At 38.1% G+C, this 26993-nt stretch overlaps 1 long non-coding RNA gene across 1 annotated transcript in view; it reads left to right on the top strand.

Annotated features, from left to right (window-relative positions):
* The first annotated feature begins 5471 nt into the window (after positions 1 to 5471).
* The window catches only part of LOC136709231 (uncharacterized), a 75573-nt gene continuing 54051 nt past the window's right edge, over positions 5472 to 26993 (top strand). Inside the window, exon 1 of the long non-coding RNA XR_010804466.1 lies at positions 5472 to 5662. This is a non-coding gene — a long non-coding RNA (uncharacterized lncRNA). The remainder of the gene's footprint in view (positions 5663 to 26993) is intronic.

The raw sequence follows: 26993 nt of genomic DNA, 5'->3' as shown, positions 1-26993 counted from the left end.
TTGCCGCCTAGTGGGAATGGAGGATCTGACTTAAGATTCAGCTCCATAAATCCAAATCAGTACAATAATGCTATGATCAGCCCCGATACGATCTTTGAGTTTGGATCGGGACATCTCTAGTATTCTCAAGTATTACATCAATGACGTAAAATCTAAAATAAGTTGAGAAACAATAGCAGACTGGACTTCTACTTGTCATTTTTGTGGACGGACATAAATAATACCTTTGACCTTTGACTCTCCACCTTTACTTTAAGATTTTACCTGTGTGTATTGCTGCTGTATGTACTAGGTTGCTAGTTATTTTAAGGTATTAAGTCCACTTGGGACAAGCTGAAACAAGTTTGTCTTTATAATGGGAAACAAAGACTGTACTTGAGATGTGCATTTGTGCTGGCCCAAGGTTATTAAGCATCTCAAATCTCTATCTTGCATGCATTTAATTATCTGCACAATTCCTCAATATGCCAAATGTTCAGTTAAATTTAAAGTATAAAATAATTTTGGGCCAGGCAAAATCCATGTTGTCCTTGTAAGAGGAGAATTGTGCTTGCCCAAAGTGATTAAGGCTTCAAGTTCCCTTCAGAATCTCAGCCTCATGTTCATTTAATTATGTGCACTATTGGACAATATGCCAAGTTTCCAGTCAAAATTAAAGTAGAAAATCATTTTGGGCCAGGCTAAATCCATCTTATCCCTACAGTGGGTGACTAGATCTGTGTTTCGAATGTGTAATTGTGTTAGCCCAAAGTGATTAAGGACCTCAAAATCCCTCCAGATTCGCACATTGATTTTTTTTTTTGTGCATATTTGTATTAGATAGAACTTAAACTTTGATCAATTTCTCACCGTAGTTCTTGTAAAAATTGTCTTAATATGACTTGCTTCCAAAGAAAACATCCTCAGCCTGGGCCTGACTAAATACATTTATAAGTACATTTATTCATATACTGTTTTTATCTTTCTTCCTGTCTTAACACAAACTCACAACTGCAGTTGGCTACTGTGTTTGTTTTTCTCCCCGTTTTCAAATCTCCAGTCAGTGAGTTCCCACAGCGCCCTCTCCTTGTGGCTCACTTAAATGCACAAAAATGTTTGGCCATATTCTTAAAGGCACAGAACAGAAATTTGACAGAGTGCACACACGTCATTGTACATGTGTACGTCATACTTCCTTCATTTTGAGATACCTTCCACATTTTTAAATATCGCAGTATACGGTATTATCGTTATACCGCACAACCCTATGTCTTGCCATTATTTTGCATATTAGCCAATATCTGCTTATTAAAATAGTGTTAGAATTAGACATTTAAAAAAAAATGTATACATCCCTAATATTAAAAAGATTGAGCTCTGAAAATTACAGCTCTAGAAATTGTTGGTGGCATTTTCCACCTCATTACTCTATGGTCATAATATATTGCTTGGCTTAGGTTGGTTCTATGATAGTTTTCTCTAGAGGACAATTGTGTGGGGCTCATATAAATGCAATTTATGACACCATACAACCTCCTTTCTCTTTTGTTTTTGGTCTCTCACTACACAATAATGACTGATTTTACATAAGTCCTGAGTCTAGCAGTGAGAAATTTTATAGATTTTTTTTTCCATAGATCTTTTATGATGTGTGGCTCATTGGAGTGACTTTTCTGTTGGAAAGGCATATTTTACCTCTCTCTCTTCTTGTCTTCTCAGCACTTGAATAGGCAAGTGTTAAGTATGTTAGAGCTTTAGTTATAATCCAAGCCTCTAACAGCCCTAGTGCACATTACTTTTGCAGGACTATAAATTGGAATGCAGTGTATGGTGTTATATTTGGATCTTACCTGCCAATTTCTTTTGAACTCAAAGATTAGTTTATGATCCAAGAGGCTCATTGTTGAAGAAAAACAATTTCAGTATGTTATATAGCAAGAGGCTATTTTGGGGTTTATTTGGGGGGTGCTGAATGCATCATTTCCTGAAAGCCACAGCCGACAGCTCCCAAGGGCTGAATAAAACCACTTTTAAAAAGTGCTGACCTGTTTCTCCAGCATGTTTGCTCATAAAGTCGAGGTGTTAAGCTGCGCTTTTATGGTGAGGAGGGCCAGAGAAGGGGGCTGATTTTGCACGAGTGTGGCTGCAGTCTCTTTTGGGGGCTGGTGTGGATTAGAGCACTGGGCTGTTCCACTGTGTTCAGCACATCCCAACTGCGTGGTAGAGTGGCTTGAGGGTTTTAATGGCCTTTAGGGCTGGACAGTGCAGGGAGCAGGCCAAGCTAATTAGTTTAGCTTTGCTACAGAGGACATGTTGAGATCTGGTGAGTAGTGAATGGTCAAAGTCAAGTTCCATCCACTGGATGGTGCTAAGCGTACAGCAACGAGAGCCTACATCGTGCCGATCAGCTAGTGCAGTGAGTGTCTGAATTCCCTCTCTCGTAAATGTGTCTAATCAGAGATGGATGGGAGTGATGAACCTACTTTCATCTTTCTCTTCAGTACTCTGTCATGAAGCTGTGGAACCAGTGTTTGTGTGTGGCACTGGCAGTGTTTTAATCAGCGGGATGTGCATGGGGACTGCAGACAGAACACTGCAGAAACAGCATCATTAGAGCAGAGGGAGGACAGATGTGTTAAGTACAGGATGCTACTGAGCCTATCAGGAAGAGATAAAGCTAGCAACAGCTCTTTGTACTGAAAAGCAGTTAACCTGAAAGCCCACAGACATGAGGCAGCCATCTGGATCATCCTGTATGAAAACTGTATGAAAGCATACTGAAAGCTCTGAGAGATGGGTGACTTCACAGTGATGGTCAAAAGACTTTTCCCAGGCTGCTATATGATCTGGTCACTTATGTTGTCCATGTGTGAAAAGCAATGAAAAGGAAATGGCATCATCATTGCCAACAGTTAATCTCAGCATAATTACAGTCACTATAATCATCATTTCCATTGTGGGTGAGTTGGCCACTCTTGTTCTGTATAATTTTCCAGCAGCGTTTTATAGCTGGCCATTTAATAGAAGGCTAAATGCTTTTAAACATATTATGGATAATTAATCCATAATTTTCATTTTTCAAGTATGCTATGTTAAAAGTGCAATCTGTCTACCCATCAAATTGCCCAAAAATATTTGGACACTGCAAAGTGTGAATAAAACCAAATTGCAATGATCAAATGGGTTTAAATGATCAAAATTTAAACCCAGAGGGCCACACTCCTGAAAGGAGAAAAAAAAAAAACAACACAAGAAAACATAACATGTGCATAATTTGAGTTAATTGACATTTAAAAAACAGATTCATGAACGTGTAGACACGTTTTTTTTAGTTGAACGTGTGTTAGTGAATACCAGATGTCCGCAAATGCATGCACATTTCTTTACAATTAACATACTACTGCCATAATCCACGCCCATGAATTTCAAATGACCACCATATAAGGAAGCGCTCGGACTGAGGATTCCCAGCAAAAAAACCTTCAAAATCTCGACAGAAAAGTAAAAAACCAACGGTTCTCTGTTAATATCGATATTTTATTGACCTGCATTAAGATCCACACATTATTTTCCTTCCATGTATCCTTCCATTTCCTTCCATTTGTTGCTCACTTACTGGAACTTGGAGCCAGGCAATAAATGGACAATGCCATTTAAAGGCTGAGTTACATATTACTGTGAAAACGTTTAAGGCACCTGAGCAATTGAAATCCAATTGAAATCTATCTATTTATCTGAGTAGAGTTTGCTCAAAATAACTAATATTACAAAAAAACAAAAACAAATAACATTATTACTGTAAAGTGTTGTTTTACCCTTTCCACATCTCTCCTCTTGACGGTCCAGTTTTATTTGTGATCATCAGGCAATCCTTAGTTTTACCGGTTAATAAATACTTCATTATTGTAAAACAAGTGTACTGAAAAATCTTTGGCCTTTACACTCACCCACATGTCTACCACTTACAAAAACAAATTATAATTTTTTATATTTGTTTTATATAATTCATACAAGCACCACACTTTAAAGAAAATGAGCTAAAATGATTATTTTAGGTGCCTAAGACATTTGCACAGTACTGTACATTTGTCCTGCACGATTCTGCTAAAAGCATGGGAACCTGCCCAGAAAGGCTTTTATTCTTGACATGAGCTCCTTCTAAGAGTTTGGGTCATATGACTATCCCTCTATTCACTCTCAGAAGGATAAATGCCTGTGGATTTGTTCCTGATTTGCAAGAGCTCATTCAAATGCATTTTTTAAAATATATTTATTATTATAATTTTTAATAAGAAGCAAAGTGTGGAACAAAGTGTGATGCTTGGGCAATGGAAGGCATAAAATTTCCTGTTTTAAGCAGTCCAGTTTAGGAGCCAAGTAAGCACAGCATTTAGGTTAAACTTTAACAAATAATCAAACTTGAGTCATTGGGCACTATTGGGCCGCATGAGCCTCATATTTGAGAATGTGGGTCAAATGAAGGGTTTTCAGTGCTGGGAAGCTCAGCAGATAGACACAAGTATGGACGATAAAGCATTTGAGAAAGCAAATTTCAGTGACTGGTGCTGGAGGAACAGAAACGATTTAAAAATACACTGTTTAGAAGCATATCTGGCCACCTAACAGGCACCCCATAGCAGATTTTCCGGCAAACTGATTCTCAAAACATACATAGAGGATAAAGCCTTATACCTGTGAGCTTAAAGTTGAGGGAAGTGTCTTCTAAGTGTTTTCAAACTCATTCCTTTTAGCCCAAACTCAGAGCTAAATTCACGACCGTGGTGGGCTACTGGGCTTGTTTATTTTCCCCCACCTTTTTTCAGACAGACATCAGCAGTGAGCTACAACAGGTGCCCCCTTCCAGTGGCTCTTAATTGCACAAATTAACTTCATGGCCTGCCCCCTCAAGGATGTATTCCTGCCTTGTGCCCAATGATTTCAGGTAGACTCTGGACCCACCGCGACCCTGAACTGGATAAGCGGTTACAGATAATGAATGAATGAATGAATGAAATTCATGGCCTTCTGCTCCATGACTCATGCCTCATCTGAATTGCCTGGCTCTCCCTTTTCATTTGGTTGAAAACTGAAATGCTCCTAAACTGTTGAAGTTGCATTTGGTTTTGTGACTAGGTTTGCTGCCATTGTGTCCGTTTTGTAAGATTGACACTTGGCCCTTCAGATGCCAAGAGTTGGGGAAAATTACACTCCTCATTTTATATTTATTCATATATATTTTTTTTAAATTATAAAAAGATAATTTATCATTCTTGTTTTTTCACGTGTGTGTAATGAAAGGGAGAACATTGGTAATTGGGTTCTTGCTGTTCCTTGTGGTTGGCTGTATTACCGTATTGCAGTTATTGTGACAGCACTAGCAAAAATGGCCCAAAAAAACAATTTTGGACATGTTTGAATACATTGACCTTCAGATAAACAATGCATACATTTCTAATTTCAGACAACGATTGTGCTTCACAGGCTATGTTCAAGGCCAGGGCGGGGATGGCTGAGAGTCAGCAAATGATTGTCATGACGATGACCTCAGGACACCTGCCACCTGGCCTTGCTGTCATCTCGCAGCAAATCAGAGCTTAATGGTGTGTGAATGTGAATGACCAACTCATCACTCCATTGCCATTAAGAGAGAGTGGGAGATGGATCCAGCCATCAACATGTGAGGGTTAGTAATGGACCTTAGAATTTAATGTTCCTGCAAAATACGGACAACATGAGTCATGTGTCCTTTTAAAGACCAATTGGTGTCATGCTTTCTAGTGATGAGGTAGGGAAAATCATTACCTTTCAGTGATGAATTGGGATGTAAAACATTTGCAGCATTCATTTATCTGAGCCAGGTTATCTACAGAGATAACCTGCAGCAGGGAAATAAAGGTGACAGCACAAGCAAAATCTGGGTGTGACATGATAGATGAATATTTTGTTAAACAGGAAGGTGATATTTTTCAAACTAAAGTCGCTCTCAGTCTTATCTCCAAACACTAATAATGTTGTCAGGCAGCCTTAGTGAGTAAATCTGCTGATTCTGAAAATCTGAGGAACACAGATATACAGCAAGATGGTGTAATTATAAAGGAAGTGTCCTTGCACTCAAGCTGCTGACACATGTTATATCTAATTTTTATGACAAGCAGTGCAATATCTATAAAAATAGCTTGGTAATTGTGGATGCAGAGCACAAGAAACAGTAAAAAAAAATAAGGATGTGTTTTTAACTACATTTAGAAGTATTCACTTCAGTTCTTTTAAATGGTTTTAGATAGTGATGCCCAATCAAGATAATTTATGGGCAGAATAATCGGTTTCTCTAGGAGCAGACATAAAGCATCAGGGGAAACTGAGCTGTGCTTGCTTTCCAGTAATTTAATCATGTGATTGTAGAGATACAGTTTACACGTACAAATGCTCTCTTCAACTGTTCAGTGCATGCTTAATGTGTTCTGCCAACATTCTCAATGTAAACTGGGTACTCCATATGTTTGGTTGTGATAACATAGGCACTACCCTCAAAAGGGTACTTTACAGTTTTTAACCTAATCAGCTGTGTTTGTCAACAAACATTATAGAGAGAAAACATAGCTGAGGAATCAAAATAATGTTCATTCTTCTGCCTGTCTGTTTTCTATTCTTTGGCTGTACATCCAGTAGTAATATGAATGAATGTTATCTTTGGAATGCAATATAAAACTGGATAATGTTTTAATGAGTCATGCACAGAGGGATTGTCTAGAACATGACCTGCATAGTAGAGGGCATTTCATTCATTTTTCTCTGCTCACACTCTTTAGTAGGATGCATTTGGCCTGTAGTGTTTGTAATATTTTTAACTCTTTGTTCTCTGAGACTTTGGTTAAACGCCATTTTACCTCTACTCCTTGTTTCAGTTTTATCTTTCTCCTAAGGTACAAGGTGTATTAGTTATAACTTTCCACTAAGAAGTGGGAAGACTCTTCAACTGCCTGAAATATCACTAATGATTTTTTTTAATAAATATTCTTGTTCTTCCTTAAAATTTGCAGTAGCCACAGGTGTTAGAATGTGATTGCTTTACTATTTAAGGTGGAACTGGAAATTCTCAGATATCGGCCAAATATTGTTTTTATTCTTTTATAAAATTAAGGGACATAATGATTTAAAATTACATGAAGCTGATTCATTATATTATCATAAGTTATTTAATGGGAAAATACTGATTTTTGGCTTTCTTTGGTTACGTGTACTGCCATCTTGCCTCTGACTCACAAGGCATTCATAGCTTTGTTTGAATTCATTTGACGTGTGCCCTTAACCTGTTTAAAGTGGTATATAGCCTTCCCCCTCTGCCCTTCCCTTGCCGACAAGAATTGAGACCCCCTACTTCTACGCAGGTGGTTAGGGTTAAGGGGTAAAATGGGGTTAGCTGCTTATTCACTGTTCTATGTATTTTTCATTGTTTTTGATAGTTTTTTATTTTACCTTTTTAGAAATGATACGTTTATAGCTATTCTACTTAGGAATGATAACACACTTAAGCCCTATTCTGACAGGATTTACATAAGGAACCGGGGAAATGTCACTTTACCGCAACATGTCAGTAATGTTCATGACTGATTTACACTAGATAAATCTTGGTGGAAAAAACGGATGGCAGTGGCTACGATGATGGGCAGGTAAACCAATCAGTTATTTTGTTTGGTCCTAAAGAAATGTTTAGATGGGGATTTTAGCCCTGTGACCAATAGAAAAGGAATCTGTTCATTTTGTCATTTTGTTTCAGCTTTAAATAGCATCATAAACATAAAAGTAGCACCCGCCCTCTCATTACATAAGTCTTTCACACGTCAGGTATGTGTGATTTCACCCTCTGACTGCACTGTGTTGACCTCAAGCTCTCTGCCTGGCTTGCTCCATTCACTAGCAGCTAAAACCCAAAGCAGTGATGTCAGTTTTCCCTCCTAACACTGAACCTCTTCTCTGGTCTTGTAGCGAACACTTTCTCTACAGTAATTATGGTAAGAGTCTTACAGCCGTGCATGCTGCCGCACTAACCTTACTGCCTGGCAGGGTAAAAGGCTCTAGGGTCCGTTGACCTCAGATAGTCTGGCAGCGAGCGAGAATTCCCGCCCGGGCTGCAGGCATGACATTAACGAACTTTGACAGCACTAGGGTCATCTCTGAGGCCTGGCCATCATAAGGCACAAAACCTAATTCAACCTGAACACGATGGGAACTGGAGATTAGTGTCCTCTCCCTGTCTCCAGCTCTGTATCATCTCCCTGTCTTCTACAATTCATAGACAATCTGTTCAATAACGCCTTTACATGTCCGACTCCAGAGGGTTAACGTTAATCTGTACATAGGTGTCTACTTCTATTTTTTTGAGTTCAGTGGAAAATTATAGCCAACTCTGGATATGTCTTCATGGCTTCGCAGTTTCTAATCTACTCTTATTTTTTTAAGTGCATGGCCAATATTTCCTCTCGTTTTATACCCCCTCTGGTCTTGGAGATTTTTTAGAAGGGCACTGAGGCTGTTTGGATCTGGTAAAATAATTTTCTTCGGTCACTTGTTCATTTCATAGCTGCAAGATACTATGTTTGTGCACCTGGCAACCCAGAGGGTTGGTACTGTAATGTGATTGGACATAGGGTGGCATCTCACCAGTTACAGTGTTATAGGATATTGCTCTATTCCTTCTCTGTCGGTGTGAAATAGTGACTTATTTTTGCTTTTTCAGATTACTGAAGAGGAAATGTCTCTAAATTCAGGAGATGGCTAACTGAATTAAAATAACCACAGAGTGAAAGTGCTTTAAAACAAAAAGTTTCTGTTATAAATAAAATCAGTGTTTGCGCACAGTCGTACACATTTTTAATGTGGCAGGGAAAAAAGTCCTAGGGGCTATAATGGCCATGACTAGTGACGCATTTAATGCTAGAAGCAAATGAGAGCTGCTGATTTGACAACTGTGACTACTACTCTTCCTTCTGTATTTACTGTTACGTCCCCAGTCATGCTACTGCAGCACTCTGTCACCTTTAACATTTGCTGAATTTAGAGTCCAGAAAGTGTGTATGCTTGTGTGGTCGTAATCTATATCAAAAGATCCACTGTCTCAGCGGAAGTTCTAATACAAAGTAAACAAATATATCTCCTTGTCCTCATGGAAAAGAAACAGTGAGCATGTTTTCTTCACTCATTGTGAAACTTTGGTGGTAGTAGATGTATTTGTGCTGCTGTCACTCTTGTGGGGTGGACAATGTGACCGATACAGAATCAGTTATAAGACTTATTGGGCAGTCACAGGTTATGGCAGATCATGTGGATGACCAGACAATTCCGATCACAGACCAATCGAACAGCACATCTCTAGTCTGTACAGCTGTTATACCAGTGATGGCAGGATATACTGTCTTACCATGGAAAGTTCTGTGTACAGGAAGTGTTAGTGCACCTAAAATAACCTCGGTGTGTTTTTCCCCCTCACCATCACATCTTAAGCTGTCTGAAAAATGGGAAGATGGTCTTAGTCACAACTTCCGTTTCTACAGCACTGAAAGGCTTCAGATACACCTGCAGCCACTCGCCCACTATCGCATATCTCTTATTTGTCTTCAGTATCCAAGCACTCAAGCTGTGGTCTCAGGCATCACCTCATATATAACATTAAATCCTAATGCCCATGTTTGATGAATATGGCATTTTCTGTAACTGAAGTAAAGTGATTCATTTGTCGGCAGTGGGAGTTATTGGGTTAAGTTGTAGAGAAGGACTGTCAGTAAGCCTCATTGGGCTTTATTACTGTAACTATATGCATTACTGCACAGTACTATTTAAGCAATGTGCTCATGATTTGGTGGAAGTTTGCCCCATTAACCCATTTTGAGATGTCATAAAAGTCATTCTGTGGTCCAGAGTCAGTTTCCCAAACATAATAACCCACAGGGAATGACATCTGCCTGTATGTCTGTCTGATGGTCTGTCCATCTGTCCAATCTGTGATGTAAACAGCTCACGTCACATCATGACTCAAATGTTAAGCTTTGTCAGAGTTCAAGGGTTTCAGAGAAGTAGAGGAACTTTCTGCAGTGTTGTGAGTTATAGATTGTGTATCACATTACTTCTAGCCCTATATCTTGGAAACACAGGTTGTCAAACAGCAGTAGACTCTGAAAGTAGTAATGTATGCAAAAGCCTTTAAGGGTGTACTGGGACTAGGCAAGCTGTACTGTGCCTTGGCATGTGGCTCTTTTCCATGTCCAGTTCATTTGGACTTGGGCATGGTATGCCTTTAGTGTGATTGGTAAACATACCTGAGCATAGAATTTGAATATGATATCAATGAGGTGACACTGACTGTAAATAAACATAGTGATGATGGGATCACTCTAGTCTACCATCTGAGGTGTGGTGTTTGCTGAGATATTGGTAAAATTCACAACTGTGCGCTCCATAATCTATAAATCTTAGGGAGGGGACAGCCACTGCTGAAAAAATAAATCTAAGCCACAAAGTACAATCTCAAATTCCATGGTTCAGTGCAAATGCTTTTTTTTTTTATTGGGGGAAAAAAAAAGCCAGCTTGATGACTGCGTAGCCGCTGGGGTTCAGGCATGGTATAATCCAGCTGGGTCTTGCGAGTACACCTTAAGAGCTAAGTAGATTTGACTATGAAATTATTAATATATAACGTTCATTTGCTAGCTTTAACCACCTTTTTAAAGGAACACAAGATAAGATTTGGGTTTTTTGCTCCTGGTTGAGTAATTAAATTTTACAGTATTATACTTAAATTATTGGGTTCCTATCCTCCTCTAAAAGATACATACTGCAGGTTTGGCAGTACAGAGCCTAAATTACAAAAAACAGAGGTTCTGTTTTTTCCTATTACTGGTCAGTGAAGCATCACAATGATTTTGAAGCTGCAAATTTAAGGTAAAAATATAGTGCATTTTAAACTGTCAATATTTTATCTAAGCAACTGTTTAGGGATTTATAATGCTAATTTGGTCAATCAGAGGGCAAATATTTTCGGTATTGCAGCAAAGAATATAAATTCTCTAGTTGGAATAATTGTAGCATTTATATTTTTATTTCTTAATTTAGCCTATACTGGCTAATTAAAATCAACCCAAATGAAACAAATTATATTGAATTGGACTGTAAAGAATTCATTGTATTGTCCATAGTTAATGTCAGGTGTTTCCTCATTAAGTAATTAATGCTGTTCTTCATGCAACTGAATGAAGTTGCCCCGATGATTGGAACAAGATTAAATTAATCTTTAAGCTTTTGAGTGGTGTTATACATCTCAAGTATAACATGATGAGGGGGGGGTGAGACTGTAATCAGGATAATCTGTGTATCTACATATTGGTGTATACTAGCCTACATCACTGTGCTTCAATCAGCTGCTAATCAGTTACAGCAGATAGGAGATGAGAGGCAGACCAGTAGCCATTTTAAAAGTTGAATCAAATATATATATATATTTTTCCTGATTGAAAAGTATTGTGTTGCTGCAGTAATAATGGCTTGGTCTTGCTTTACTGTTTATAATAGCTCACTCTTTTACAGAATGTAATTCTGTGTTCTCTGGAATGAAGGATTACACTTTACCATGAAGCCTTTGACAAATCTGTGTTTGGTGGATGCTGGGAGAACACATAGTGCCTATCAGAATACATAGTGCCGAAAAGGTTATGAATTTGGAGTGGGGCACTTTTCTCCTTGTGAAGGGTAATGTTAATGCTAAAGCATAACACATTTTAGGCAAGTGTTTGCTTCTCCCTTTGTGACAACAGCTAGGGGAATCCCTGTTCCTGTCCAACACACAAGATTCATAAAGACATGGCATGAGTCTGGTGTGGAGCAGCTTCAATGATCTGCATATACCCCTTAACTCAACCCACCGACCATCTTTTAAAATCCACGTAATGTCAGTTGTCAGTCATTTGATGTCCAATCTGTTTTGCAGCTCTCATTTTCATACAAGAAGAACTTTGTTCAACTCAAATCCAAAACAGAAAAATTATATAGTTAAAATATAGGTTTTAACATATTCTGCAAAACAATTGACCCGATAAGATTGTTGTCAGAGCAAAAACTGAGACAATGGAATCGATGGCTTATGCTTGTCTTGTATGCTTACAAAAAAAAAAAAAATTACAGGAGCTTCTATTTGGTCTAGCATATTAGAATATTGCCATAAAGGCCATTTAACACTGGATGAGACATGATTTATGTGTAATTCTGACATCTGAATATGATCTGATCATGAAAAACTCTTAAAGGCAGGTTTTAACAGGCACATATTTGTAAATAAAAGTTTTTTGTATTTTTGCCATATACAGGTGCATCTCAATAAATTAGAATATCACAAATAAGTTAATTATTTCAGTAATTAAATTTAAAAAGTTAAACTCATTATATAGATTTGTTAGTGATCTATTTCAAGTTTATTTTTGATGTTGATGAATAATGAAACCCCAAAAGTCATTGTCTCAGAAAATTAGAATAATCAACACAACACCTGCAAAGGTTTCCTAAATTTAAAATGGCCCTCTAGTGTGGTTCAGTAGGCTACACAATCATTGGGAAATCTACTGACTTGACAGACGTTCAGAAGGCAGTCATTGACACCCTACTGCTGTATCCAAGCACATATTAATGAAATCTTGAGTGGAAGGAAAATGTGGTAGGGACAGGTGCACAGGCAACAGTGATAACTGCAGCCTTGAAAGGATCTTCAAGAAAAGGCCATTCAAAATTTTGGGGGAGATTTTCAAACAATGGCCTGCTGCTGGAGTCAGTGCCTCAAGAGCCACCACACACAGATGTATCCAGGACATGGGCTACAACTGTCGCATTCCTTGTGTCAACCCACTCATAACACAGACACAACCCCAGAAGCGTCTTACCTGGGCCAAGGAGAAAAAGGACTGGACTGTTGCACTTCATTTGAAACTCAAGGTCCTAGAGTCTGGGTGCCTCTCCACTCTTCCTCCAATCTAAGCTGCTTGAGTCTAGTGTGAAGTTTCCACAATCAGTGATGGTTTGGGGCACCATGTCATCTGCTGGTGTTGGACCACTGTGTTATATCAAGTCAAAAGTCAGCACAGACATCTACCAGGAAATTTTAGAGCACTTCATGCTTCCCTCTGCTGACAGGACTTGGCACTTGTCCAAACTGCCAAAAATTCCAATACCGGGTTTAATAAGCACAGGGTCACTGTGCTTGATTGACCAGCAAACGCGCCTGACCTAAACTTCTGACCTTTTGTCAAGAGAAAGATGAAACACCAGACCCAACGATACATGAGCTGAAGGTTGCTATCATTGGCTGTAAGCCATAATCATCAACATTAAAAGAAATAAATACTTGAAATATATCACTTTGTTTGTAATTAATCTATAAAATGAGGTTGAGGGTGGCTGAAGTTTAACTTTATTTATTGTTTGTTTGATTTACCACATTTGTAAAAAACAAACAAAAAAACCCCAGTAAATACATGTTTTCATTAGTACTTTATATGATAAACCAGCTTCACTAATCATTGTTTTATGTAAATAATTTAATAATTGTATAAGCCCTGGAGCCAATCTGTAGTATTTTGTGTTGCCACCACACATTTGTACCACATTTTCACCAGAAACTGCCAAACCCTTTGGCCTGGTTTGTAGCAGGCCGCTGCTCAGTTACAAATGGCTGCTGATGTTCCTGAGTGGGCCTTTGTGTCTTGGGAGTTGATGCATGACGATGCAGCCTGCCACATTGGTCCTTTTTCATCACGTCTTTCAACACCGATCGATAGCCGCACTAAGTCACCGTGGCGATTGCCATGTGGATATTGATCATTTATTATTTAATCAAAGGCCCTGCATGGTGAAGGGAGGGAGGTGGTGTGTGTGGAGGAGACCCAAAACTCGGATGCGGGACAAAGCCGCTGATCCTCCAGTAATGGTACACACAGCTAATGGACTTATTCAGTGCTAATGAGGCTACACATTAGCCTGGGATATGAGGGAGCAAGTTGCCTATTGTGATCTGATGTTTTCTCTTGTTCACTTATGACTGTTTTTGTGTAATAGTTTATTGGGTGCAGAGGAATTATGAAAGCTTAATAAAATGGAGAGTACACTGCACACAAATATAAAATTAAATATTTGTTTCTCTTCTTTGCCTTTCAGCTCTGCTAATGTAGTCTTTGACACAAGTGTTCAGTGAAATGCTGTGGAGGAAGGAAAAATAAATATAATGAATTGAAGTCATTTTATTGTCGAGTGCTTGAGCCTTTTTTTATATTTCATTTTCTCAGTCTCTTGTTTGTGTGTACATTGTGGTTATGTTTTTACACATGAGGGATACCTCCCCCATGGCTGTGTTTGTTCATGTTGCTACTGTGGTGTTGATCAGGATCCAGTGCTCCTGTGGTGAGAAGAGTGTGTAGTGCGTCACCTTGTCTCCTGTCTCCCAGAGGCCTCAGAGGGTTGGGGCATATGGCTGTCCTCCTCTCCCTGCTGTCTCCAGCACTCATCAACACACCGCCCAGCCCTCAGTCTTATTCACCCACTGTCAGAGCTCACTCTTTTCTCACTCCATCTTTAACACGGCTGCATCGTCATACATTCTGATTAGAGTGTAGAAACTGTTTGCATACTTTATTTGGTTTTATTAACCTCTTACTTACACAATATTCCATTTCCCTCATTGTTGAAAAGTCCTTGTAGCCAAGAAGCCGAGTTACATTGGCTCAAGTTGGCAAAATGGCTTATGCTATATACAGTAAACTGTTGTTTTTATGTATGTATGTATGTATGTGTGTATGTGTGTGTACTCCACACTCACCAGTAGTTCAGAGTTTGAAGCCCCAAGTGTCAGATAATTTAACCATTTATCAGGAATGTGATTTAGACATGTAATCTAATCAAGGCTAATCAGTTCTTTTAGCTACTTAGCTAAATACACGGAATCGCTTGGACTTAAGTGTTAGAAGAGGTTGTTTTTGTGAATGTATTTGCACCAATTTAACGTCTTTGCGATGCAGAAGTGGTGATTTTAAATATAAAAATCTCAAAATATTTTTGTCCCCTTTACCTCCCTAGCCTTTTCTTCAGCCCCACTCCTCCATTTTGCTTTCCCTGGCAGGTCTGTAGGCTTGTCCTACTCTTCGTAAATACTGTATGTAGATCCAGACCTAGTTTTTCTCTCTTCAGAGCATCTCTGTTTAGGCTTTCATCCCCCTCTGGCTCTTCAGCTTGATGTGTCTAGATCTTGTAGTCAGAGGGGAGAATCTCTTCATTTTTCTCCCTATTTCTTTGTCCTTCCCTCCTCTGCCAACAGAGACAAACCGGGCTAGCGGCCCTGTCTTCTTTCATGTAAATCTATGGAACCCAGAGGTGGGACAACCACCACCATCCTGCACTAATCCTGAGGCTCTCACTGGGAGCCCCATGCCCCTCCTGCTCCTAGGCTATTCCTGGCAAACCTTACGCAGCAAAGGGATTTGTCATGTGCTGCAGGGAGTATTTATTTGGATTGGCACTGCAGTTCCATTTTGTATATGTCTTGAGATATCCATAGTCAAATATCCCTCTGGCCTCTTCCCATTATTTCCCTTTAAAAGAAGGTTATGTCTTTATTGGGTTAGATTTTTCGAAACCTTTCTGGTTGGGAAATCAGTAGGACAGAGTGGCTAAAAGATTGGGATTAGAAAGACTGACATACTCTGATATATAACCCCCCCCCCCCATTCACTCACACACCTATGGACACTTTTTGAGTTGCCAATCCAACGTGTGTTTTTGGACAGTGGGAGGAAACAGGAGGAAAAACATGTGGGCCACAAACCCAGGACCTGGAGCTGTGTTTAACAGTAACACTACCAGCTGTGCCACCGTGCCATCTGCAAACCCACCAGTTATCCCTAATATTCACTATGATAACAGGATAGTGAATGTTCTGATAAAAAAAACATCAGTTGACAAGTACTTTTTAAATACTTGTATTTATCAAATCACTTGTTTTGCACTCCACACTGCTCAAGAAGCAGCGGAACTCATAGGACTATCAATTTATGAAGGGATCTGATCAGCTGTTTAAAAGTCAGGGCAATAGCATACTTGGGGATTGATGTTTGTTCTTTGATTTCCTGGTGGTTCTTGGTTAACACATTTAAGTGAAACTATCTGTTTTTCTTTTTTTTATGTGATCTGATTTTTATGTGATGTATATTGCAATTATTTTCTTACTCTGGCCTGGTTAAACTTGTTACATATTGTGATTTAAAGCTGATCTGGCTTAATGTCAACTGATGGGAAAGACAAAGTAAGGTCTGGGGATTTATTTGGCAAACAGGTCACTGTTGCCCTTTCTATGTGCTATAACTAGTTATTAATCATTGTAATGCATTAACACCATATTAGAAAATTAATAAACAGATTTTAAACAACTTATAAACCTTCATGTAGTCTTGTGTAGTCTTATTCTAAAGTGGTACCCTTAATTTTAATAATTTATGTGTACTCGTGTTTCAGGAAAGATTCCAGAGCCTTAACCTCAGGTTATCCTGTGTGAATTGACACAGGTGAGCCTCTTGCTACTCTTGGCTCAGCACTGCAGAAACTGCACTGTGTAACCTTTGGAGGAGGGTACGAAGCAATCCTTTCCCTCCCCCTTCCGAACAATTTCAGTACAGTGCTGTAAAAGTGAAATGCCCCAGGGGGAGCCCCAAGAGCAGAAAAAAAATCTTACCTAGTGTTCCTAAATTCATGCTTTTTCGATGGCTCAATACAGAGTCTATGCTGTAGCCTGCACTAGTGTCCTATAACATTGTGAAAGTTCATACTTGTGCCAGTCAGTGATTGTAATCTGTGTAGACGCGACAATTTACATTTCTGGAGAGGTGCACATCAAGCTGCACTGCCTATGGCACAGGTTTAACCCAAGCATAAATTGGGCTTCATACTCAGGAGACAGTAACCTCTGTTGGTTTGGAGGAGCAGCAACTTGGGTGTATGTAATAATATTGCACCATATGTAAAAATATTATTTGGTGTTCTTTTAAGCTCTCTGTTTTGTCTACATAGTTGCAGTGTATAGTCTGAGGTATTCCTGCAATTCTGAGACACCTGTTTCATAAACAAGTTAGGTTTTTGACTTTTTGTGTGATACTCATTTTTGTCTTTTGGAATTGTTTTTCAAATTTCTCTGTATGGATTTTTTGGTTTTGGAATAATTCTTCTGGTTTTGACCTAGGTTCACACTGCGTTTAATAAATCTCCAACTGACTCTCACTCTCGGTGAGTGATTTGTGACATCTACAGATTCATAAACTGTGTATATGAATGAATAGTAGTTACTGATGACTCAGATACAGCCAAATACTAAATGGCACAATCACTTTAATTTATAATGGTTCTAATAACTGAAAGTGATTACTTAAGCTGTGTTTACACTACATGACTTTAAACACAATTGTTATTTTATTTAATAATTATTTATTTATTTGTTTATTTAACACAGACTTCCAGTCGGGCCGATTATTTGCTATTTGGCTCTACTCTGCAGAATTTGGTGCAGTCACGGGGCAGGGAATGTTGTGTAGTGTGTGTGAGGGGCTCTAACTCTGTTTCAGACCAGTCGCAGCATATCAAACATTTTGATATAAAGCATGTTAACCCGATTTTGGATGTAGTTATGTAGTGTAAACTCTTCAACACAATGCTAAACGAGTCTCTTCAACAGTCAATGAGAACAAAGAAAAAAGTAAACAGAGGCGTGTGCAGTGGAGCTCAGAGCACTGGTAAATCTATGACAAACTACAATACGTTACATAGGCGGCTTGATTAGCAAGTACGCCTCCCAGGGCTGGGACTCCTAGTTCCCGATGCAGTCCTCCAGGCTTTTGGCCTTTGCATATTTGGCTGCCGCTTCTCACCTGTCTGTGTGTGTGGGGGGGTGAATTGAGCATTGAATGTAATGCAATTGAGCAGTGTTGATTGTAAAGCATACTTGGGTATCTAGAAAGGTATATAAGTGTAACAAATAAATAAAAAAAGGCACCAAATAATGACTATTACCTGTAGGAGGACATAGTGAGCCAGTTACAGCCTTTATTTCAGCTTTATTCTAATTTTAGGGATGCACTGATTTCGAAGTTTTTGGGCCAATATGATAACCGATAATTAGCACCTTGGGGTAGCCGATACCGATATTAATAACCGATAATTTTGTTTTTTTGTAAATGAAGAAAATTCTCTTTGGATTAAAGCAAAACTAATTCTTTATATCATAGGTTGTCACAGGACAAGTATTTTCTTCAGTATTTGTACATTTCTGTACTACTAAATTTTACCTTTTAAGTAATTTAGTTGTAACTCATTTATATATTTATCAAAGACTTTCTGCAAGTTCTGCAAGAATTCTTTCTAGAGGGGTGCTAATTTGTGCAGCACCGGGTTTGTTCTGCAGAGCGAGGGAGAAAATGGCATAAAATGGCTCCAAACAAGGGAGAGAGTTTGTAATAGTTTTTCATCGTGTTTCAGTAATAAATTCTGATGCTGAATGACTCTATTTTTATGTTTTTGATATAAGCGGGGCTCCTGCACAGTTGTGGTTGAGAGTATCTTTGTCATTTAACCTGCACTATCAGTTTGTGCATGTACTGAGCATCGTTGATAATTTAAATTAGTTTTCACAACTTAGAAATTTAATCCCAGAAACTGTTCTCCGCAGTAACTATGAAAAAACGTCCATGGCAGACATTGTTGTGTATTTACAGGTGTCAGTGCATATGTGCAAGCATAAAATGGCACCAAGTTATTGGGTGTAATATCGGCTAAAATCAATATTGCTCTGATGACACACTAAAAAAAATCCACATAGTGGCCAATAATGTATCTACAAATTTTCCATCCCACCTAAAATTACGCGACACTGTGGCATGTGCTATGGCTACTGCCAATGTTTCTGAAACATTTAGGATGGAACGTTGCCTCATGTATGTAATATTCTGCTAATATCCAGCTCCCACTGCAGTGTGTAGAGACTGCGCTGACCAAGTCTTCACATCCACGACCCGAAGTTTTTTCTCTTTCTTTCTTTGTGGATCTAAACAAATTGCAGTACAAACAATAACCTCATTGAGTTGTATGTCCATGTCTGGTGTTTTCTAGTTTGCATGTTTAGTTTGGGATTTTGGGGTTATATAGTGTCTCCAGGGCTTTGGTCTTAAATTCACACAACATAAAGTCTGCATTTGGTATTACTGGTTTTAGGCGGAGAAACATTTTCACGTGTTTTAGCGAGAGATTTGTTCACACATTGCGGTTTTATTCACATACAAACCAAAAGGAACAGCAGCTTTTCCTAATGTAGAGGCGTTAAAGTCACCCAAATGGAAATAATTCAGTAAAGTACAGATACACTAAAGTCAGTACAGTAATGAATTACATTAACTTTATTGCAAACTGCTGTAATCCATAACCAAATTAGAGTTGAGCTGGGTTATTTTATCACCATCCGCATGTTTGTTTATATCTAGACTGTCTCTGAAACGACCTGAATGCCAGTCTAATGGCAGTGTTCAAATGTAGGAAGGCACGAAGTTGTACCTGAATTTAAGGCCCGTTTAAAATGAGGGGGGTGGGTCTGAGATGCCAGACTTCACTGTTGAGCATTCTGGAGGTGTCGTGGGCTTAATTCACACTGATGAGGAGAAGCGTTGACCCCTGTGAAGAGCTAGTGATGCAGTGGGTGGTTTGGCTACTCATGTGATGGGCTCAATGAGTAACTGTAGATGTTAAGGGTAGCTGGTTGCTGATTGGATCATAATCGGCCACAGCAACCTTAGGGTGTAGCGGTAGGATTGGAACAATAGGAATTATGTGGCTGCCAGGAGGAAGAGAGTGGGGTGGGCCCTATGTGAAACTTTAATGGATTGGCATAGTATGACTTGTGTATGATTATAATGCCCTTATTTATCTTGATGATGGTCAATGCAAACTTGTAGAAACAAAAATATTGTAGCATCCTGAGCCTTGTTTTGTACTGTGCTTCTAGTCGCAGTGACTGCCTGTTATGATGCATGTGTTGGAGTAAATGTTAGTATTGCAAAAAGAGTGTGTATAACACATACCATGTAAAATACTGGGTGTTTGTTCACCGTCGGCAAGTTTCCACCAGGTTGTGTTTACCCTTACTTGCTCTTCCACCTTTTTAGCCATGATAGCAATCAAGCATTCAGTTTGTTACCAGTAAAGAAAATGGAATAAAAAAAAAGCTTCTGATAATGCCCCTTCCATGATTACATATGTTTCTTCTAATCTGTTTTAGCAGAAAGATGCATTCGATTCCAAATGCAAGGTAGTGGTAAGTGTAGTCATTTACCCACATGGAAACAGCTGCAATACTTACAGTGAACCCTTTTACAATATAAGATAAAATTCTTTGAAAATCACTTGCTGTCCAAATGGTAAACTAGGGTTTGACTATCAGCTTCAGTAGATACCCCAAGTTTACCAGCAAGCCTTTTTACATTATACCAATCAGCCAGAATATCGTGACCTCCTACTTGTTTACACACTCACTGTGCATTCTCTCAGCTCCACTGTCCATACACACACACTCTATAGTTCTGCAGTTGCATACCTTTTTTTGCTATGCATACTTTATTTGCCTACTTTTGCCCTCGTATTCAAAGGTAAATTCCCCCATTGGACCACATAGCAGGCATGATTTGGCTGGTGTGACACTGACATGCTGTGTATATATATATATATATATATATATATATATATATATATATATATATATATATATATATATATATATATATATATATATATATATTTATTTATTTATTTTTTTGAATCACTGTCCCTTTTTAAATTTATATCCACTGCCCTATCTGACAGCATTATGGTTTTCAGTTAGACTATTTTATTCTATTAAGCATGATCCTACTGGAGTTTCCTACTTTTCACTTATCCTTGTAATAAGGTGTAGCTTTGCACAGCTGCTGACCTTTCAGTGGTAAATGTGAATAAATCCTTTGAGAAGTGTGTGTGATTCAGTATTCTGCATTAGTAATTGAGTTTCTAAAGGAGCATTGTCAGGACACAATGCTAGTAAAAAAAAAAAGCATCTGACAAGTTGGCCGATGTATTCCTTTTAAGGGCCAAAATAGTTTACATGGAAACACTGCAGTAGTCCTGCTTGTAGCTTGTGGGGCTCATTCTTGTGTACTTTAATGTGTCCAAACTCCAAACACAGCAAGGTGAGTTCCTACAACCAAGAAATACTTAATTATGAATAAGTACTTATCACTTTGCATACTTTGCATTCTTAACTTTTTCTGTCCTCACCCCAAATCTCTTTGCCTTGATTGAAACCAGATTCAGACTTCCCTAAAAGCTCAAAACATTGTTGATATGAAAATGGACCTGTAATTATTGCAACACATATAGCTATATGTTGCCAATGTAGTTTTTTTATCCAGTTTTTTAAAAACAAAAATGTACTTCAAGTGAACATTTAAACCAGTAAAGTGAAATGGGAGGTTGAAAACTTATTGTACATATTCAGTTATTGCTTATAAGAATAAAATATTTCAGTGAATAATGTGAAGGATATTAAGAGTACAGTGGTGCAACTCTCAAATGCTGTCACATCTGCTTTTTACCTGTCTATCAGGGAACTCATGCTAGAGCTCCTCTGAACTGAAAGGCTACAGGGACTTGCCATTAAGTGCAGTGCTCTCCTCTGCCTTCACTTAAAGTATACCCTTCAGCTTACACATGACAAAGATGACGGGTTATCATGCAATAAGTCATACACAATTAAACATTAGACATTTGGGAAAATGACGTTGAAGTGCTTCTAATAAGAATAATGTATTGTTTGGACACTTGTAAATGGCTGCCCTCCCAATACGGAAATGTCAGTGATGCTTATGTGAAAAAAATGCTCTGCAGCCCATGGCAGTCAGGCAAATCTGAATTTGCCTGATCTTGTACTACTGCCTATTGTGTTATTTCAGCAAAAACACAAACATTTTTAATATCAGGATTAAAGTGGCCAAAATAATCATGGTTATTAGTATTATCACTAATCTTAAAATGTGCTGAAAAATTACTGATACACAAACTAAAACAACTGTACTTTTTTAAAGTTACACTGACACTCTGTACCTTTACTGACCAGTAATGTACCTCTACCATACCTGTTTTTGGAAAGTGTAGAGCCCAAAGAAGAAATGTTTGAATATATTGTTACACAATATAATATGGACCTTACTGTTCGTGTCAGGATGTCACTGAGACCTGTTCAGGTGGTGGTTGTGTTCAAAAAGTTGGTGAGTTTGTAGTTTTGCCTTCAATGTAAGTGTTTAAAATGAAATCAGTATTAGTTAGCCCATTAGCTTACTTTTCAGTGATCAGGAGCTCTGGTCTGGTGCTCCATTTTCCCCACTCCTGGATTTGAGGGTCCTTTAGGTGTGAGATCAGTACAGTGACGGGATATTGGGCACCACATCATGGCTGGCACACAACAAATTCAGTTTACATGTGACGTGGTGCTGCTGTCACTGGGAGACTGTTCCTAACTTCGGTTGTTGCTGTAACTTACAACTTATTTATTAAGTTGTAAAGAAACGCTAACCCTCCTCAACTGGTGCTTATTTGAATTTAATTAAATGGAGAGGATGCTGAAGTGATGTTTTGTTTCCTAAGTCCACCGTGGGGTGCTAATTTATCAAGCGAGCCCAAAGATGTGCATGTTAGGTTCACTGTAGTGAAAGTCAGTGTAACTGGTTTGACTGGCATTGTTTGCGATTAGCACTGTCAGGTTTTTCCCTCTGGTATTTGTTATTTGTAAAATTGTTGGTAGCTAATTGGCCTGGAACATGCTTGAAGCGCCAGCATATATTTTGTTTCAACTGTTGGAGCCTGCTTCTCTAGTGAAATTCTTTCATTTGACTTTCTGAATGTTGTTTGTTTTTAATTATTTGGTGATTAGATGGTTACAGGGAACTTAAAGACTTGAAAAATCGTAAACATAGACAAGTTTATATTTTTGATGGTTGATGCAATTTTTGGGTAAATATTTGCAAATCAGTAAATTATGAAATTCTTTATTTTCGACTGTCACTCTTGGCTTGAGCATTTGGCTCTGTACTTCTATTTCTGTAAAGCGGCATTGGAATAATATAATTTTGTAAAAATGCAGTGTTAAGACTAGAATTAAATTAGCATTTTACCAGCTTTTTCGAAAAGGTTGCAAGGTCTGTATTGAAAAAATGTTTTGTATCAACTGTGAAGAAGGCAATCTGAGGTCAAGTGTGTGTGTGTGTGTATTTATTTATTTATTTTCCTTTGCCCTTTCTCTCAATGTTTTTCACCCTCTCACTCTTTTACATCCTCTTTTCCCTCTCCCTTCTTATCTCCTTTCTCCCTCTATCCTCTGCTCACTCTCCTCTCCCCTCTCCTTGTGGGCCTCAGTGAGCACAGGCAGGATGCTGTATGCTAATTTCAGATTTAATGATTAATTAGTTGCTGGCCTGTTTTCCCGAGAACTGCCGCCACTAAAAACCCTTACTTTGTTTTAGTAGTGTTTCTGGTGGGGGAGAATGTGTACATACACTGAAACAAACACGCAAAGGTGTGTGTGTATATTATATATATATATATATATGTAATAATTATGTAAATAATATGTATATATATAATTAATTATACACCCGTGTGTGTACAAAGACTAGTGCCTGGTAGAGCCAATGAGAGAGAGAGAGGGAAAGAAACATAAATTCAGATAAAACCCTCCCGAGAGCATTCACAGGCTCAGATGTGAGTGTGTTCATGCACTGCAGTTATGTAAGCAGATCAAATGGCCTTGCCGTCTGTAAGAGGATGAGTGCAGAGTGGAGTTGTCCTCTTTAAGCCTCTGACAGTGTGGAGTACTCTTCAGGGATTCTTGCAGTGTTCACTGCTTCTTCCCATCCGCTTCTGTCTGCGATGCTAAGTGTTACACATTAAAACAAAAGAGCACGGCTGCCTGCAAAGGCTTCACATGAAGACTCATCATAGCGTCAGGCTGGACTCAACACGTGGCATCTTTTGTAGATACAATTTCTCAGATGCACATTATCATGATGTTAGCTTAATTTTGTTAGAGAGAGGCATTTTCTCTGACTGACCAAAAATGGAACTTTGAAACATGGCTGCGTGAGGCCTGGCTCTTGCACTTAAGCAAAACAGCTGCAGACAGAGGAACTAAGTGAATGGTCTAAGTCTTTTTATGTGGGTTTCTCTCTTTGCTTGAAATATTACTCTAAAGGAAGTAGTGCGAAGATAAACAGAGGTATGAGTTTGTCAAACTCTGCTGTCCTGGAGCCCTTGGTTGTTCCTCTGTTCCGGAATAATTATTCTAAAATAATTACTAACAGTTACAGACAGAAAACAAATAGGCCTAAAATGTATGATTGTCTTTAAAACATTCATTTATGAGAAGAAAAATTTTGGGAAATGGTATTAAGCATTTTAAAAGAAGTAAATACAAAGGGAGGATTTTAATATTTATGAATTATGCACATTATAGCTTGTATAAGTAGGAAGCATGAGTCTTGTAGCTAAACTGTGTTAGGACTCGATGCGAAGAAGATTTTTTACTTTATTTTAAGTCTTTTCTTCCATTTTGTCTTTGTGTACCAAATTATCACTTTGTTTTTGTCTCTGGATTCTTCCCCTATCATTTCAGGAGTATTTCTGTGTTCTCATGCTTTTTATTTATTTTCACTTTCTCTATGTCTTTTTGTAATAAAGTCAAATATGCTGACCTCTATCTCCAGCCTTTGCTATGCGGGGGAACATCACCAACCTTCCACACTCTTTTCCCCTACAGAAAAAACGACTCTTTATGCGATGTTCATGTTATGAATTTTATTACAGTATGAAAAGTATGAAAACTGTGAAACATGTAATGACCTGATCGTGAACACCATGAATATGGAATATGTCAGATATTCAATTATTAATTCTTTAACTATTAAGTAATACATTTCTGGAAGTCATCTCTCATACCACCTCTCGCTGATTCATGTACAACCAATGGTACATGTACCACAGTTTGAGAATCCCTGGCACTAAAATATAGCTCCATTTCTCTGGTGCTACATTAAAAACCCCAGCTCTGGGATGAGGCTTGTTCTAACTCTATTAAAGTACATATTTTACAGACCTAAAGGAATATGACTGCAGCTCGCCAGTATATACAAACTTGTCTGATTTACTGTGGAAAAGAGAATGAACCTGAGACTAGTGCTGGGCAATAAAATGATATTGATATGTTTCGTGATTAATTTTCGCTCATTAACGATGATAAGCTTTGGGATATAGAGCTCGATAAACTTTCATTTCTATTCCCGGTTAGAAAAGCCAGCTGCATGCTATCTGTCACGTATACTACTGTCAATGAACAGGTGAACGCATGAACGCAAGAAGGTAAACAAGACTATAATAGGTTGAATTCAAGTGCTTGTGTGTATGTATTAAATATATGCACATTTATATTAAATATGTTACAGTCTCCAGTCGTTATGTGTTTTGGGGTGTATTGAGTTTGGTATGGCAACCTCCTGTCAGAACACAAGCACAGAAACTTTCCATCGTGCACAGGGAGAATCCGTTGGGTTTTTCTTCACTCAAAGTGTATTTTTCTCCTAGGAAATGTTTTCCGGTTTGCGAGAGCACTGTTTGTTGCCTGACGTGGTTTTCCTGACGTGGTATTCTCTGAATTTTTAATTGACTTTTTAATTAAATTTTTAATTTTTAATGAACGTGCGAAACTGAAAAAGTTTTCGCTTTCCCACTGTTACAAGCACTGTTCTAAGCCTTCTAATGGGTCAAGTGCAATATGAATATAGTTCAGCACTTGGGAGTGTTCATTTTTTTAAATTTATTTATTATTTAAAACTCTTCTTAATCTATCTTTTTAATCTTTCTGGTTCTTTAAATGCTTCAGGTGGTAATGCCCTAAGAATGTTTTCATAACAAAAGACAAATATATCATTACTTTTATGTGGTAAGAAAATGTTATTATTCCAGTGAAATCTTTCCTTGTGAATTTGAGTAATGTGCATACTATATGTGCATATATATGTTGTATAATAATGAACATTTGGTGTACTCAGTCTATATTTTTATAAGGATGTCCTTTGTCACAGTGTGACAAAATGTTAATATCGCAATAAATATCGAGATTGATCAATATAGAAAATCTTATCATGAAAACATTTTTGGCCATATCGCCCTGCTCTACCTGAGACCTGAACCTATTTTTATGTGAATGAATGAGTTCCATCTTAAATGGCCAAAACTGAATTTTAAAGTAAAGTTACACTGAATAAATAGCGGTTCTTGGTCTTTTCAGTCTGCAGTCTTCTTTGAAGTTTGGCCAGAATACTGAAATTATTTTTGCAGCTAATAAAAACAAAATATAAATTCTTGGCTGAAACCAAAATCAAAAAATTGTACTGAGACAAAAAACTCTGAACTCTGACAAAAGCATTACAATACATACACTGAACAAAAATATAAACGTAACACTTCAGTTTTTGTTCCCATTTATGGTGAACTGACCTCAAAGATCAAAGACTATTTCCATGTACACAAAAGGCTCTCAAATATTGTTCAAAAATTTCACAAGATGTACTGCATTAAGTCACACTCTGTGTGCATAGGCCTTAAGGCACACCTGTGCAAAAATTATGCTGTCTAATCAGTACCTTGGTATACCACACCTGTGAGGTGGATGGATTATCTCGACTAAAGTCACTAACACAGATTTGAACAATATTTGAGAGGAATAAGGCCTTTTGGGTACTTAAGTCTTAGATCTTTGCATTCAACTCATGACAAATGGGAGCAAATCCGAGCGTTGTGGGTATTTTTGTTCAGTGTAAAAACCTTTGCATAATATACTACATTTATTGGTCTATAGCAATGACTGTAGAAAGTGT

This window comes from Hoplias malabaricus, chromosome 11 (genome assembly GCF_029633855.1).
Source record: "Hoplias malabaricus isolate fHopMal1 chromosome 11, fHopMal1.hap1, whole genome shotgun sequence".
In the NCBI taxonomy this organism is placed as follows: domain Eukaryota; kingdom Metazoa; phylum Chordata; class Actinopteri; order Characiformes; family Erythrinidae; genus Hoplias; species Hoplias malabaricus.
Note: the sequence above shows the minus strand (reverse complement) of the source record. Positions and strands in the feature narration are given on the sequence as shown.